We start from the raw sequence: 16,824 nt of genomic DNA, 5'->3' as shown, positions 1-16,824 counted from the left end.
TGCCTTCTTTGTGATGGACGGGGAAGAAGAGAGTGAGGGCCCAGGGTGCTAGAGGAGGCGGCTCCAGTAATTGCCCTAGAGACTAACACTTCCTACCCATCACAGGATGATTTGGGGAACCGACCCCTCCCTGCTGGGAATCTTGTCAGCTTTTAGCCCAGCTCAGAGGAACTTCTCCTTAGTGCTGTAAGAACCTGAGTGTCTGGCCCCTTGAGCGTGGGGGTCAGGTGATGTGGTGCCCTCCGGAGGTGGTGCTGGGACCTGGAATTCCTAGTTGTGTCATATGATGACATGGTCTTGAGTTGGAAGAGCTGGATTCAAATTCTGTCTCTTTCATTAGCCACTTTGTGCTTTTGCTTAACCTCACTGCTCTGAGCCCATCTCTAAGACTGGGGTGAGAATCATAGCCACTCCCACATTTTCACGGGCATCTGTGTGGAGTGCACATGGGAAAAGCTTGGTGCAGGGCAGGAGCTTAAATGTTGATTAAAGTGAAATGAAGGAACAAATGAAGGCATCTCTGGGTTGAACTCTCCTGCCTGTCCCTGCCACTGAGGGGCCCTGGGTGGGGCTGGGGCTGAGAGGCCAGGGAAAACTGGATTCACGAAGCTTGGACCTTGCCCCATCTTTCTCTTGACTTTCTCCTCTCCTTTCTTCTCTGCTTCTCTGTGTCCTTTGTCCCCTTTCTGTTGCGTCCCTTCTCTTCCAGTGGAAGTGCCTAACTCAGCACCTGGCCCCAACACACACAATTCATTGCTCCCTGCTCTCCTCAATGGCGTCTCTGTTGCTCCAGGCTCTGTCCTGCCACCCCCAGCTCCATCTCTTTCCTCCTTCTGGGTCTCCGTTTCTGATACCCTCTTTGTCCCTTTCTCTCTGCTCCTGGCTCTCCTGCCATCTGTTTCTGCAGCCTCTGTCTGCAGCTTACAGGCATCCACTGGGCGCCTGCTCGATGCCAGGCACTGCCATCTCCTTTCTCGGTTCTGCGTCTCCTCACCTCTTGCTGTTGTCTTTTCTCCCTCCCCCACCCCTTCAGCCTCCTGCCCTCCCTTACCCCAGTTCCATCGGGCTCCAAGGCTGGTATTATTCAGGTTTATGAGAAACCCCCAGGCCTACCCTTGAAGGGACCAACCACAACTGGAACCAGATGTGCAGTCCTGCATTTGGGTGGGAGGGGGGATGTAGGGACAAGGAGAGGGGCATGGGTTGGCTTAAGGAGGTGGGGAGGAAGCTGGGGATGGGAAGTGGAGACACTGGGAACCCTGGTCCTTAGGGGCTTGGAAGGAAGAATTGGGAGGAGGGAGCCAGGGGGCTGAGCAGGCTTGTTCAGAAAGCAGTTCTCACTCTGTGTGTGTGTGTGTGTGTGTGTGTGTGTGTGTGTGAGAGAGAGAGAGAGAGAGAGAGAGTATGTGCGTCTGTGTGTGTATGTGTGTGTGTGAGAGAGAGAGAGACTGAGATGGTGGAACTGACACTGGGGAGAGCTGAGGATAGATGATGGGCTATGAGCAGCTCTTAGAATTAAGGAAGAAGGCTGCTCTTTTTCTGTGAAATCCTCTAGCTTGTTGACTTTCTTAAGGTTTCAAGGGACTTGCTGGGTTTATAGTTCTATACCCAGGTGCTGGAGCAGACAGGCTGGAAAGAAGGGTGATGATGGGGTAGGGGATGGACAGTGTAACCTCCAAAGTCTCCTGAGAATGGCTGGAGGAAGGGTCTTCCAGCACCCCCAGCCCTCCGCCTGCCCAATCTGCCACAGACCTTTGTGGGATGTGTCTGGGATGTCCTGGGTCCTAGCAAAGCCCGTGTTTCTGCCTGCGATTATATAGCTTCAAATATAAAAGTCTTCATAGGATTATCTTTGGTATGGCTTAGTGCTGTATTAAGCATTTTAAAATGCCCTTTGATTCAATCATGAACTGAATATCCATCCATCCATCTCTTCATCATTCATTTTTTCATTCCGCACTTACTGAGAATCTACTGTGTGTCAACCTTATGCTGGGCACTGGACAAATGAGGAAAGGGGTAGGGAAAGAATGAACGAATCCCTCATCGTTCCAAAAATGGGAACCATAAAAGTGCATCTGACCCACTGCATGTCAGGGCGATAGTGAGCCACAGAAGTCCCAGGTGTTCAGAGGAGGGGACAGTGCCCTCCAAGTGGTGAGTCTGGAGAAGGATCCAGGGAGGATGGCTTCTGAATTGAGCCCTGAATGCTGACAGGGAGGAGAGAGAATGGTGTATGAGAAAGGCCTGACCATCAAGGTTGGGGGATGGAGGGAGAGAAGGTTAGAAAGGCCGGGATGTTCCACTGCAGAGCTCGGACTGGAAGTGGCAGACACTGGGGAGCTGGGACCCTTTGATGTCAGTTGGGATAATATGGATGTGGGTTGGAAGGAAGAGAAGGGGAAGATGGAACATTCTGCTGTTCTGGGTACCTGCTAGTGGGAGGAATTCTAATTTTATAGCACACTTCCCACATCCACCTCTAGAGAGCTGAAACTGGCCCAGGATCCTCTAACTTCCCTCACCTAAGCGGAGCTGACCTAAGCCCCAGAGGGGCCCTTAGTCTGCAGTAGGGGTGGCGGGTAGGGGTTAAGGAGGATAATGTTTCTGGGGTCACCTTTGCCCCAGAGTTGGGGCCAGTGAGTCGGAGACTTGGTTTGAGGCTGGGCCGACGGCTAGGGAGGACTAGGCCAAGTGTCCCCATAGTCCCTCTGCTTTCACCATCCTTGCCATTTGTGCACAGCATCCACACTCTCACAGACTGAGGTTGCTATTGAGGCTGGTGGGTTCTGGATGCTGGAATTTGGGACTCAGAACCCAGACCCTCTTTCCAGCTAGGAGAGGATGAAATCTTGCTCTGGAGGCAGACGATGAGGGGAATGATGCTTCTATCTCTGCCCTCCCCGTATAAGGTCCCAAGAAGGTGTCCTTTTCTCCCCATCCCCAAGGGTTTCATTGTCCCTGATTGGGGGCGAGCCAGCCCTCCAAAGCGCTGGCCATCTCCCTGTGGCTCTGGCCCCACATGCTCCAAAATCTTATCCCCTCTCAGGGACTCCCCTCTCGTTGTACTTCTGGGGAAAACTGAAGCTTGGGGAAGGGTTTGGCTGAATTAATAAAATTTGTGTGTGTTAGGACTGGAAAAGTTCTTAAAGACCTTTGTGTTGCAGGGGAAACTGAGGCTCAGAGATGCAGGCCACTGGCCCAGATGGGGAAGAGAAGGAAGGGCCTTTCAACCTCTGGATGTCTGAGTGGTGTCGAGCTCGGCTTTGGAGTCAGCCAGGTTCAGGTGTGAGGTCCTCCACACCGTGTGGCCTGGACTTCCACAAGTCACCTCTGGGCTCCGAGGTCACGATCTTCAGCTGTAGTAACCGGGTGATTAGAAGACTAAGTGAGAGTTAATGGCCGTTAGTGCCCAGCGTCTGATAGGTGTGGAGCAAATAACTTTCCCCTTCCTTTCTAAATAATCCTATCTGCTTCTTCACTTTTATCATTCACATGGTGCTCTAAACTTTTCACATCACTTTCCCCATTATTTTTATTATGGAAAACTTCATGCATGTACAAAAGTTGAAATGATTATATGGTAAACTCCCTAGATTCTACAATGAACACTTTAATATATTTGCTTTATCACATTTCCGTCAATCCATCTTATTTTTTGGTCCATTTCAAAGAGAGTTGAAGCATGTATTTCCTTCACTGGAGCTCAGCCTAAATGACTTTTGAATGTACAGTCACAAATGTCCTAACTCAGCCCAGAGAAAACAGCAGAGATTACTATCTCACATTTGACAGCTAAAAAAAAAAAAAAAAGCAGGTTCAGAAGTGAGATTCCTGGCCTCCAGTCACAAAATGAGTTGGAAACAGCATAGAGCAGAGTGCTGTAGAAAAGCTAAGAGTTGCTATATTATGATTATTATCATCTTCACTATCTCAGCAAACATTCTTCTCCACCCAGCAGCCCTTTGGCCATTTCTCTGCACCTGTGTCTTTTCTATGGAGTCTTGACCCCTCCCTGCCCACTTCCCCACCCCTGTCCCCCAAGCCTTCTTGGCCCTGCCCCTCCTGTCCCCAGGGAGGCTGCTGGGCCAGTGGCTGAAGGAGGGGCAGCCACATTCCCTGGTGATCTCCTGCCCCAGGTGTCTGCGCCCTGCCAGGGCCTGGCCACAGCCGGTTAGAGTGCAGCCAGCAGAGCACTGCAGGGGTTAAAGGAGGCCATGGCTGGTGGAGGGGGCCCACTGCTGGCTGACTCCGGGAAGGAGGCGGTGCACTGTTGGCCCGCCCCCTGGGCTGGCCTGGGAGGGAACCCGACTAGCAGAGCCCTCTGCTCAGTTGCTCCCAGCAGTGGCCCTGGGACCAGCTCTGCTCCTTGCACCCCGCTCCCTGCCTGGACACAGGCTCACTCGCTGCCTTCTTCTGGGAAACCAGCTTCTTGCCAGCCACAGCTGCTGCCTCTGCCACTGGCCACCGCCCCAGTCCTGGGAGTCCCTTGGCTCAGACACCCACCTCACTTAGTGGCTCCTGCAGGAAAGGTGAGTGAGTGAGTATGCGCGTGTGATGGTGTACATGTGTGTAAGTGTGCGTGTGGATTTGTGTGTAGAGGGAAATGAAGCGGGCCAGGGCTGCTGGGCTGTTGACACTGATGCTGTCAAGACCACAGATCAGATTAGGAGAAGGTGAGGTCAGCCTGCCTGGTCCCATGTCTCTGGGTTAGGCAAGCTGTTCAGAGGCCAACCTTGTCAGTCCCCTGTCTTCAGATGTTTCTGTGGTTCTGGCAGGGATGTCTGGGGTGCGGCTTGTCCCTGCTCTGAGAGAGCGACCAGTCAGAAGGAGTTTTGTTTGCTGGGGAAGTTGCTGGTGTCAGTGGCTGCTTGGGACTGAGGCCAGCTGGGGAAGTAGGGAGGGACACAGGGACCAAGGGAGGGAGAAGCTTGGGGGTCTCTTCTGCTACTTGCCTGCCCATTGCGGGGGCATGAGTATTTTTTCTTCTTCATCTCTTTCCTTGTCACCCACTTGAGCTGCTATGAGGGCACTTTTCTTCTCCTAGAGGCTCACTTAGCTCCCTGAGCTCTGACCTTGATTGCAGGGAGGGGCTGGCAGGCCTTGTAAGGTTAGGGTTCAAAGCACTTTTCCCATCTCCACTCCTCAGTATGGGCCCTGCTCCCTTGCCCATGGGCACAGTCTGGCAGGAGTGCCCCCTCTGTCCTCTCCAACCACTAGCCCTTACTCCTTCCTCATCCCTCTGGGTAGAAATGGCTAATCCAGGTGGTTAATGAACAGACAGGGGCAGCTGCCTTCCCCTTCTCCTCCTTCTCCCTCCACCCCTCCTCTTCTCTGACTCTGATGCCCTGCTTGCCACCGTTCCCAGGCTGGAGAATCCATACAGAGCTGACCTCAGTATCTGTCCCCCAACCCCCAATCCAGGACTTGGGCCAGGACTGCCTGCCCAGATGTTTTAGGCTGGCCAGTGTTCTAGAAGAGGAAACTGGGTGGGGGTGATGGGCGGGGGGAACCGGGAGAAGCCTGCTGTGCTCCCAGGCTAGGATCCCTGCAGGGGAGGGGATGGGGTTAGGGGACAGGATAGGTGCTGCGTGGGGAGGAGCTGGAGGAGGAGGGCAGGCAGGCAGGCAGGCAGGCAGGCGGTTGTGGGGTGAGAATAGGTGGAGGACCTGGAAACTGGGGTGCCAGGATCTTTGGAGACAGGGGTTTCTCTTCTGGAAGTACTAGCCATCTCTTCAATGTGGCAGCAGTGGGGAAGGTGTAGGGGGAGCACCCTCTCTTCCCCTCTTGAAGCTGCCTGGGGTGGGTGGAGACCATGGTGGCTCAGATGTGACTTCAAGTTGCACCTGCCCCTGCCAGCTGATGGCCACTCTGTCTCTCCCACTCCAGCTCTCCCTGGACCTCAGCACTTTCTACAACTGGGGCACCTGACACCTCTGGCCCAGGGTTGTGGGTGAGAGTGAGGGAGGATGTGGATTGAGATGGAGAGGTGGGTGGGAGAGCCCCATATGGGATCAGCGCTGGAGACCCAGCCTGGGGTTGTCTTGGACTTTGCTGCTCATGGAGGGCAGGGAGTTGGAGAGGAGTGGGCTGGACCAGGCTGGGGAGGGTCTCAGCCAGTCCGGCTGACCAGCAGGGCTGGGAGCCAGCACTGTAACCAGGAGCTGAGGGTTCTTGGCGGTGGAGGAGGCAACCTGGGACCCTCTTCTTCTAGGCGCCTGGTCTTGAGCCCTTCTGGCTCTGCTTCCCCATCCTTCATCCCATGCTTCTTCACACTTCACTTCCCGCAAAGCCCCAATGAAGAATTTCCCAGGGAGGTGGCGGTGTCCAGGAAGTATAAGCACAGAGAACCTGGTGGCCAGGTGAAGCGGGGCTGGGGTGGGATGCTTATGGGTTCAGAGAAGATGTTATTGTTTTGTGGACCAACTTCTGGCCTCTGATGGACTGTGGCTGAAGCCTTGGAGTCTGGGGACACTCAGACTCCTGTTTCTACCCAGATAGGAGCAGGAGTCAAGGGGGGCCAGAAAGGACTTTTGTTTGGTCTGAGGAAGAGGAGCCTCAGAGGTGGAATCTTGGATCATGTGAACGAAGAGCTTCCTAAGGACCCTGGTGGGTCAGCAGGAGGATGGGCTGCCTTGTAAGGTGGAGCGCATCTTGTCCTGGGGGGAGTTTAGACAGAGGCTGGACAACGGCTTGGAAGGATTCCTGGGCTGGGATGTGGTTAGAGGCGATGACCTGGATGGTCTCTTGGGATGCTGAGGGCCTGGGATACTTGGAGTCGGAGAATTCTGACACCAGAATGGGGGATCAGGAAGCTGTGTCCTCTGGCTTAGGGCGTGGGCACAGACCATTCGCAGGGGCCCCCTCCTTCCTGCCAATGTGTAAGGAACCAAGAACCTGACGCTCTGCCCTGGCACTGTGCCTCTCCCTCACACCCGTGGCTCAACTGCCTACCAGGTCTGCCCCCAGCTGCTTCCTGCAAAGGTTCTGAGGTTCTTCCTATTCCTCCTGGCCCACTCTATCCCTTGCCTGTGGTGGGCTGTGTGACAGTGTGGAGTCGAGGGGACAGCAAGCACCACAGGCTTCACCCCCAACCCCTGCAGTTAGAGCCCATGTTCCCTGTTGAGGGGCTCTGGGGCCAGTGTGCAAGGACCGGGGTTGGGTGCTGAGATGTTGGGCACCTTGAACCCCTGCCCAGTTTGGCCTCCCCAAAACAGGCCTCCTTAGCCAGCCTGGAGATGGCAGACCGAGGGCAGTGTCGAGATTTGAGATGCAGAAAAACTCAGGCGTGGGTCTCATTTGAGCCTCAGTTTCCACGTTTGTAAATAATGCAGGGTTGTCCGGGCAGCGTCAAATGGGCTTGCGTAACTGGCATGGGGTGAGGGGTGCAAGGCAAGGCAGTTGCTCTCGAGAGCCTCTCAGGAGGACGAGTGGGGGAGGAGCAGTACCTCTCACAGGCCTTTCCAAACATGCTTTTCCTGAGGTGGGCAGTGAGAGGAGAACCAGAGGGGGCTGGGGCCAAAGCTTTCCCCAGACCAAACAGATTTGGGCTTCCCATGATGGAAGTGCCCATGAGTGGTTCCGGGTGGGCTTGAAACCCACCCTGGACTCCATCCTTCCTACAGCCAGCCTCCTCCACAGCCCCTCTGTGGATGCCTGTGCCCCCTTTTCTCCTGACGAGAGGGTGACACAGTTGGAGACTGAGATCACCCAGCTCAACCACCGCCTCCGACCAGGGGAGCCCCCTCACAGTCTTGGTTTCATCTGAGAGGGAGGTCCTTTCTGATGTCTAACTTCAGTCCCTCTTCTCCAGTCAGGGACTACATGAGGCTGCTAAATGATGACACTCTTTCCTGGGGTTTGAAAGAGACTCAGTGATGGTGGGAGGGGCATGCAGGGAAGGATCGGGAGACCTGAGTGTGCCATGAGCCTGGGACACCAGGGCGGGAGTGAGGGTGACAGGCAAAGGCTCTCGGCTGCCAGTGCTTCTGGATTCTTGGCTTAGTTCTGAAGCCAAAAGCCGCTTTGACCCCAGGAAACTGAGGCCCAGTTGAGGGATATGTTTGGAGGTGGGGGGCAGAGGAGATAAGCAGGAAAGCCCTCCCAGTTACCAGCCTCCAAATAAGCAAATCAGAAGTGGGTGGAGGGAGAGGGTGGTTTCTGGAGACTGGGATTTGGGAGGACTGGCCTAGACTTTGTCCCCATTACTATCCACCAATGGCCCCTGGCTCAGTAGCTCCCTGGCCAGATGGCTCTTAGCTTTCTAGGGCTATTAGGCATGCAGAAGTGTGGGCATAAGTGAGCTGGGACAAGGGGTTGGGGATGGCAGGGTGGCCAGCTTGGCAGGCTGTGCCCACATTCCCTGGTGCCACTTCCATTATGCAAGGTCACACCGGCCCTTCCCTCTTTCCTTCCCTCCAATGGTCTGGAGCGCTTTCCCATCCGGGAGGTTGCTGGACACTAGAGAACTCCAGTGCAGCCTCTACCCAGGTTGGTGGACTTGGCCATCTTCCTACTTGCCCCACCTCGCCTTCCCTCAAGGGGAGAGGCTTGTCTCTGTGGAGCTGGAGCCCATGTGGGAGGGGTGGTGGGTGGGCCCGAGCCAGTCCTTGGCGCTACCTCCTCCAGGGCTAGTCTGGGCTGTGCAGTCCCTGCCTTTTTAGGGCTGGAAGCCTGTAGTTCAGCCCTGAAAGCCTGTAGTTCAGCCCTGGGTGTGGGAGACAGGAGGGACTGGACCAGCAGGGTGGGGGCCTGGAGAGCTGATGGGGGTGAGGGGTCACAGGAGTGGCTGGGGGGAATTCTGGCCCTTTGGCCACTATGGGGCCCCAGACATGGGTCTATTTCCCCCAGGGACCTTCCTCGACTTTCATCTTCTCCCTCAGAGAGACCCAACAGTGTTCTGTGATCCTTGCAAGTTTCCCGTTTGCTCACCTGTCTTCTGGATGGATTACAAGTTCCTTGAGGGCAGGCCTGCACCTCTGGCCTCTCTGGGGATCCTTGCTGTGCTTGGCAGAGTGCTGCTCAACACACAGATGACTGACTAATGGAGGGCAGAGGGGTGAGGGTTGTGAGGGTTTTGATGGGGCCTGGTGAGGATTTGTTAGACTTGGACTGAGGTCTGTTTGGAGGCTGAGAATGTGAGTCTGGTGCCAGACTGTTGGGGCTCATCTCATGATGACCTGGTTTACCAGCTGTGTGGTCTCACCTTTGCCCCTTGACCTTGACCAGACTTGGGCAACCAACTGGTCTCAGTTTCCTCACTGTCAAATGGGATAACATCTGCTTCAAGGTATGGGTGTGAGGATCAAATGACTTAATTTATTTAAAGCACTTTGGGCGGTGTCTGGCACATAGTAGGCGCTCAATGAAGGTTAGTTATTATGATTATTATTGGTGGTGGTGGTGATAGAGTTCTCTCTCTCTTGTCTTGTTGTTCCATCTCTAAGATGAAGAAAATTATGGGACTAGAGAGTGGAGAAGATGCTGGTGTCATTTTCCCTTAAGAGGTCCTAGCATCAGATCCCAGGGCAGAATCTTCTCTGTCCCCATTCTGTCTCTCTTTCTCTGCAATTAGAGGGCAGGCAGGGAGCTGAGGGGCCCTCCGGAGGTCTTGTCTGTTCAGGGAGCCCATGCAGATCTGTGTTTACGGAGGACTCTGAGAAAGTTGCCATCACTGTAAACAAGATGCATTATTATAAACCAGCCCGAGCTCCCCTTCTTGGATCCCATCCCATGCCTTGATGAGAGTCACAGAATCGGAGACTCCCAGGCTGAGCAAGGACCTAGCCTGGCCTCCAGGAAGCCTGCCCTGGACCATGGGCTACACCCATAGAGGTGGCATCTACATTTTAAAGTAGGATCCCCAAATAACTGCTTCAAATTATTGTGTCTTATGCCCTCTAGGTTCCCCCAGAATCGAACTGGCATTCCTCTTGTTGCAACTTTAGTTCAGTCCCTTGTTGGTAGCATGTAGGGGAGAACCATGTCTGCTCTTCCTACATGCCATATAAGCTGAGAGCTTTGAACCCGTGCAAGGGTAGGGCTCCTGGCCACAATCCCTCTCCATCCCAGGCCTCTGCCCTCTCTGGGGTCTCCTGCTTTCCGGTGCCACTGACATTCCTCATTAGCAGGGGTCAGCCCTCAAGGCCTGCCAAGCTATATTCTCCACCCAACCCGGTTCCCACCCAGGGAGGCTGGGGTTGCTCTGGGTCGGGGGTGAACTCCATTTCCGGACCCCTGGCCCGCCCAGTTGCAGCTGCAAAAGGCATTAAGCTTTTTTTTGGAGAAAGAATGGGCTTGGGTTGATGATGATGACAGCTGGGGAACGTTCCTGAGCTCAGCCCGGCCCTATCTTGCTTTCCTTCCTTGGCCCCTGCTCATCTCTGCCCAATTTCTAGGCCATTGCTCGTGTAGAGGTGGGCCTCACCTTTGCCCCTTGACCTTGACCAGACCTGGGCAATCAGCTGGTCTCCAGCCACCCTGTGTGGGAGCAGTTTGTGGGTTCAATGCTGGGCTTGGTGCTGGGGTAGGTGGTAGGGGTGGGGAAGAGGGCTTCAGGGGAAGCGGAAGAGAGGGGCTTCACCCTGGGGTCCATCTGGGTGGGAGAGCAGTGGTCCTCAAGTGAGCAGATCTGAGTCTAGGCCTGACTCTGTCCCTAGCCTCTGGAGGAGTCCCGCCTGAGTCCCTTTTCTCGCTGGGCCTCAGTGCCCTCACCTGTAAATGAAGGGCTGAAGAGGTGCAGGGGTGGGGGGTCTGTGAGTCCATCTCCCCGGGGCCTCCACTGGGCGTCCCCCAGTCCCAACGCTGTGGAACTTCACCTTGGGTTGACCTTGCTTCCCTCCCCGCCCCGCCCCCACCTCTGGCAGTCGCTGGCAGGAAGTCCTGCTGATTAGGGCCCTAATCACCGGCTGAGACTCCCAGAAATGGCAGAGCTGGTTGAGCGAGAGGGGCCGCCAAGCCAGGAAGGGGGGGCTGGCATGGGGACAAGCCTCCACCCAGGGATATGAGCTGGGGTTTGGGCTATGATTTGGGGGTGGCAGAGATGGGCCGGCCCCAGGGGTGGGCTCCTTGGGTCTGGGGCGGTGCTGGTGGACCCACTGTGGATGCGGTGCAGCAGCAGCTGAGTCCAGCAGGGCACGTGGGGCCGCTGGATTGTTCACTTTAAAAGCCTTTGAGGGCATCCACCCTGTGCCAGTCAAGGTGCTGGGTATGAGGCAGGAAAGACCGGGAGACACGATCTAGTGGGGAGACGAGGGGAGTATACAGAGTGTTGCTGCAAAACGCAGCGGGAACGTCAAGCAGGAGGCAGGTCACGTGAGCTGGCAGAGTGGAGGAAGCTTTGGAGAAGAGGTGCCGTTTGAGATGGATTTTGAAGTTTGGGAAGGAGTTTTGCCGGGAGGAAAAGGGGCAAAGACTTCTTCAGGCACAGGGGAAGGCATGCGCAGAGGCCCAGTGGCATGCAGGTAAGGAGCAGTAACCAGCGTGGGTCTCCCTCCCAGCTCTGCTACATGCGTCTGAGCCTTAGTGTCTGCATCTGTAAAATGGGGTTCATATTTCCAACCTTGTAGTGCTAGTGTGGATATGAAATGAGATGCTATTTGTAAAGTTCTCAGCCCGGTGCCTGGCATGGAGCAAACTCACAGTATATGGAGGCTTAAAATGGCATGTGTGGGAAAGGATGGCTTTGGGGAGAGCCTGAAAATGTTGCTTGGGGCCCAAGACGGGGGTGGGGGATATTCTGAGCCAGGTTAAAGAATGGAGCGGCGGGGGATTTTAATATAGGGAAGACATGATGAGACTGTGATTTAGGAAAGGCAATTGGGCCACTGTGATGGCTGTACTGGGAAGGGGAGTCCTAGGGACAGGCCTCAAGCCAGGGCCTGAGTTCCTGGAATCCTATGTTCAAATTCCTCAGCCCTGGGGCTGGAAAATCCTCTCCCAAGTCAGTTCATCTCCCTGATCCCTCTGGGCTTCCTTCCAGCATACCGTCCTCCCCTCCTGGATTGGGAGGCCAAGGAGGCCCTGAAATCTCCTTGCTGGGAGATCTTTCAGGCCAGGAGAGAGCCATCCTTGGCAAGTCTTCACACGCAACCCTGGGATGGATGAACTGCAGCAGGCAGGAGTGAGGGTAGACTGTAGGCAGCTTACATATCTAAGGCACCGAGAGGATCCTTTTGGAGGCCTCCTTTACCATCTGGCCTGGAACACAGTAGCCCCTCACTGTTTGTTGAATGAATGAATGAATGAATGAATGAATGAATGAACAGCAGTGTTCCCTGGTTAGGGTGGAGGAGCCTGTTTGCTCAGAGACAGCCATGCCCAGCCTGGCTCTATATGGCCTGGTGAGTGCAGAGAGTGGCTGCCTGTCCAGAGTTAGATGGGATGCTGAGTGTCTCAAAGGCCAGGTGCCTGGCATGTCGCAGATGTTCAGGGACTGTGTGTTGATGAAGGAGAGGGAATTTCAGCAGCGTTTATTTCCTAGAGCAATGACCTCTCATGAGGCAGCGTGATGTGAGCGTCAACTTCACAGACTCTGCATCCACATGGTCTGCATGTGAATCCTGACCCCACCTCTTGCAGGCTATGTGACCATGAACAACTTACCTGACCTGCTAGTGCTTCCCTTTGCTCACCTGTAAAATGCAGGAAACAAATAGAACAGGGTCTGGCACGCAGGCTGTTCTGCATAAACCTTGGTGATTGTTATTGCTGTTTTTGTTATTGTTATTACTATTACTGGTGCAGTGGGAGAGAATGGGGCTGATGCAGGGGTTTCTTGGCTGGGATGAGTACAACTGCCCAGAGTGGGAGGGGAGAGCACAAGAGATAGATGAGGCTCCTATGGAGGCTTAGAAGGAATTCAGTGGCTCACAAACTGCTTCCACCACCACACATGTGGCTGCCTCTGCTGTGGCTGGCTGAGCTGAGCCAAGCGTGGGAGCGGAGGCAGTGGTCAGGCCTGGATTCCAGGCTGGAACCCTGGGAGAGCAGGGGCGAGCCAGGGTGAGGGGTGGGGGCTGGGGGAGGAGAGGTGATTGGAGAGGAGGCCAGGACTCTCCCAAGTTCCCAGCTGGGACCCTAAGAATTCCTCCCATCATCTCCTGCCAGAGGGCCTGGCCCTTGAGCTCCAGAGCCTCCAGAGGGCCTGCAGTTCATCTCCCTGCCTCCTGGGCAGATTGCTCTGAGTAGGTGGCCTGGAGTCCAGTGCCCTTCACTGTTGGAAAGTGATTCCTCCCCAGTAACCACTGTCTGACTGCAACTCCTTCCTCCCCCTCCTCACCTTGCCTTCAGATCTCCTGTCTTCAGTGTTGCTTTGCAATAGGAGTGTGAGAGAGTCAACTTCAGGGGCCTGCTCTGACTTGGGGCAGAGAGAGAGGTCTGTGTAGTACCGTGGAAGGACCCATGGCAGGGGTGTCAGGTGGCCTGCTAGTCCCTCTTGGCACTGTGAGACTTTAGGCAAATTGCTTCCACTTTTTGGGCTTTGGTTTCCTCAATTGCGAAATGAGAAGTTCGAGTTAGGGGCGTTCTGTCTTTTCAGCAGTGCTGAAATTCTGCAAGTCCACGCATCTTTCTGAACAGAGAGGCTCCTAGTTTTGGAGCCTTTGGCAGAGCTGTCCAGCGTGGAGGTGGGATCCTGTTGGCTCTTCAGGCATCTGCTGGGATGCCAACTGAAATGCTGGGGAGATCCTTCCAGCACTGGAATTGGAACGTTCTTTGCCCAGTGACCACTCCTCCAGGCAGCTTGGTTTCTCGGAACAGAGCAGAGGGCAACAGCTGTCAGGGTTGGGCTGGCCAGAATCTCCCGTCTCTGTCCCAGTGACTCAGGTGGGGATACAGTTGGCAGGATTGGAGCCAATGAAGCGAGGGAGGGGACTGGGGAAGATCTGCTGCCCCCTTGGCCACCCAAAGGGAACAGAGTGGGAGGAAGTGATGTGATGGGGACGTGGGTGCAGAGGCAAAGTGAGTAACAGTTGTGAGTAATGGCTCAGTGTCTCCACTGGGTAGGTGGCTCCTAGACTGCACAGAGCTGTCTGGGGCTCCGGAAATTCTCCCCGAAGGCCCAGCCACTGAATCACAGCAGCCTGAGTTCCTCCCTCCCTGTGCTTCTTAGGAGCTAGGGGTCCCGGCCAGCAGGGTGCCACACCTCATCCCCTCTGCCTCTCTCTGCTTCTCTGGATCAGCCCCTCCCATCACCTATGCCTGCATACTCCCTTGGCCCCATCGCTACTCTGTCTTGTCTTCTAAGCATCCAGGTGACTTGCCTTGCCTCAAGGAGTGTGGAATTTGCAGTCTGAGTTTGAGTCCCAGCTCAACCACGCATCGCTGTGTGACCTTGGCCAACACATTTCTCTGCTGTAAGGTTCAGTAGCCCCATATGTAAGGTTCAGTAGCCTCATATGTAAGGTTCAGTAGCTTCATATGTGAAAAGAGGCTACTGCTTGTTGAATCTCTTATTGGAAGGATTAAATGGGATAACCTGTCTGAAGTACGTGTTCCTTGTATGTGTTCAAATAATATGGTTGTCCTAAGCCCTAAACTCTGTTTTGTCCCTTCTCACCACCTCTATTCCTAAAATTCCAGCTTCCTGTGCTTCCACCCCATAATGTTCAGGCTGCATATCCTCCTATCTACTCCACCCTGTTGTTTGTGCACCTGCTCTTCCATTTCTGACACCTCCCACCCAGCGTCTGCCTGTGTGCCTTATCCCTTCACCTGCTGTTCTAGAAGGATGGGCGGGGCTCAGATGGGACAGGCGAGTGTGAGGGGAATTTGCTGCTTGCCTCGGCTGCGGTGGGCACTTTGAAAGGAGCTCAGAGGTCTGGGTGTGCTTCAGAGGCCCTGGGCTGCTCTTGTACCCCCCATCTCTGCTGGCTCATGCTCCCCCTGCCCCAGTCTGTACATAGGGGCTCTTTTCCCTTCTGGCTTCCTGGAATCAGCTGTGCTTGGGGCCATGCAGAGTGCCCCTGCCAGTGGATGTGTTGGCGGTGCGGATGTGTTTCTGTTTGCGTGGCTCTGCTTGGGGTGGGGCCCAAGCACCAGGGGGTGACTTTGCATCTGGGTCTGGCAGTGGTCAGGCGTGTGCACTGTGTGTGCCTTGGGCTGTTTTGAGCTGTATGTGTGTATGCAGAGCTGCAGTGTCTGGGTCACCGGGTCTTTAGCTGATGCCAGCTTTGTTTTCTGTCCGTTTAAAATCTCTCAGTGTTTTCCGAGCCACAGAGAGCCAGGTCTTCTTCTGCCCCTCCATTTGCCCTCCTCCTTCCCCTCCAGACCTGGTTTCAGATATGTGTATCTCTGAGGTCTGCCTGGGAGCAAGGAAGCATTACCAAGGGTGGATATGCGTCAAATGGAGCCAAACAATGCTGGTGACAGCCAGGCCTACTCTGGCCTTCAGTGCTGGCCGTGCGTCAAGTCTCTGCTGCCTGGTAATTGGAAGTGAGAGGGGGCTTCCTGCCACTCGGCCCCAGATGGATTTCAAGGAGCAACAGAGAGCGGGGCTGCTCTGCCCTCGGGACTTTCTGCTTCCGGGGCCTCCTGGTGCAGCCTTGTCCATCAGAGCAGATGGGGTTCCAGAACACCAGGCCCTGATGTGCGCTCATTGTGTAGAACAATTGCACTGCCTCCTGTCGCTGCCATCTAGGGGCTAGGAGTTTTCCATCTGAGTGAATTTTCAGATAACTGAAGCTTATGCATGGAAGAATTCAGAGCTCAGGAAAAACAGTGGATTTTTTTGATGGAAAGTTCTCGCATCGTACAGTATCCCACTCTTTCTTTGACTTTAACAATAGATGGGATCTTAAAAATCAGCTCCTTCCTCTCCCTCTATTGTTTCTCAGTTTCTTCTGTAAAATGGGGATAGGACTAGGACCTGTTTCACAGGGGTGAGGTGAGGATTAAGTGCTTTGGGATGCATAAGATGCTTAGAACTGAGCCCGGTGCATAGAATTTACTGGTCCGTAAATGAGGATGTTGAGCTGCAGAGAATGCCATTAATCACCTCCAGGCTAACACAGAAGGGAACTAACATCTCCTAAGCATATTCCAGACATTTTTACTTATGCCACCTAAGTCAACTTTATTGAGTACTTCCAGTCACTCTGCAAAAAGGATCTCACCCCCATTTTACAGAGGGGCAGACTGAGACTCAGGGAGGTTAAATAAGATCTCGATAGCTAGTCTGTAGCAAAACTGGCATTTGAGCCCATGCCTGACTCCCAGTCCAGGTATTTTTCTATCCCTCCTCTTACCCTGTAGTTGGAAACTCCTGGCTTCTTAGTGTGTTCACGAATCTGGAAATGAAGACCTGCAGACAGAAGGAGTTACAATCTCATAGAGCTGAATCTGCTCCCAGGTACCAGGTTTGGGCTTAGTGCAAAGCTGTCTGGAGTCAGGTGATGAGAAAAAATGACCTCTGTGGACGTCCAGGGAACATAAGGCCATAGACCAGCTTTGAGAATGTGGGATTTTTTTCCTAAATAATATGTGGTTGGGTTGCTTTCCCCCCTGTTCCTCCCTTTGGCCAGCCTTAAACTCTTAAAAGAAGACGTAGGTAGACATCAGAAAGGATTTCCTGATTGTCCACCACATAGGGCTGTGATACAGGCAGCGTAGGGAACCCGAAGAGTCAAAAATTTAAGGCACTTCTTCAAATCTGAGATGTCTTTTTTTAAAAAACATTTTAACATTTCCGAAATTGGAATGCACCTTAGGATCGATGTGTACAATTCAAGTGGCCTTTCCCCCTCCTCAAAAACTGTTATTCAGTTGATGATGCTACATACAATCAACAGCATCCTTGAAATTAGGAAACCGGGAGGTGAACCCCTG

At 54.1% G+C, this 16,824-nt stretch overlaps 1 protein-coding gene across 2 annotated transcripts in view; it reads left to right on the top strand.

Annotated features, from left to right (window-relative positions):
- Positions 1-16,824, top strand: part of TNS1 (tensin 1) — a 204,111-nt gene that overhangs the window by 55,904 nt on the left and 131,383 nt on the right. Inside the window, exon 1 of one of the 2 annotated variants that reach the window (XM_025404236.1) lies at positions 4,279-4,532. The exons of the other annotated variant lie outside the window; for it this stretch is intronic. The gene's annotated coding sequence lies outside the window, so the exon portion shown is untranslated. Of the gene's footprint in view, positions 1-4,278; positions 4,533-16,824 lie in introns of those variants that run through there. 2 annotated transcript variants of the gene reach the window in all.

The sequence above is a fragment of the Theropithecus gelada genome, chromosome 12, assembly GCF_003255815.1.
Source record: "Theropithecus gelada isolate Dixy chromosome 12, Tgel_1.0, whole genome shotgun sequence".
Taxonomy (NCBI): Eukaryota; Metazoa; Chordata; class Mammalia; order Primates; family Cercopithecidae; genus Theropithecus; species Theropithecus gelada.
The sequence above is the reverse complement of the archived record's forward strand: the minus strand, read 5'-3'. Positions and strand labels throughout refer to the sequence as shown.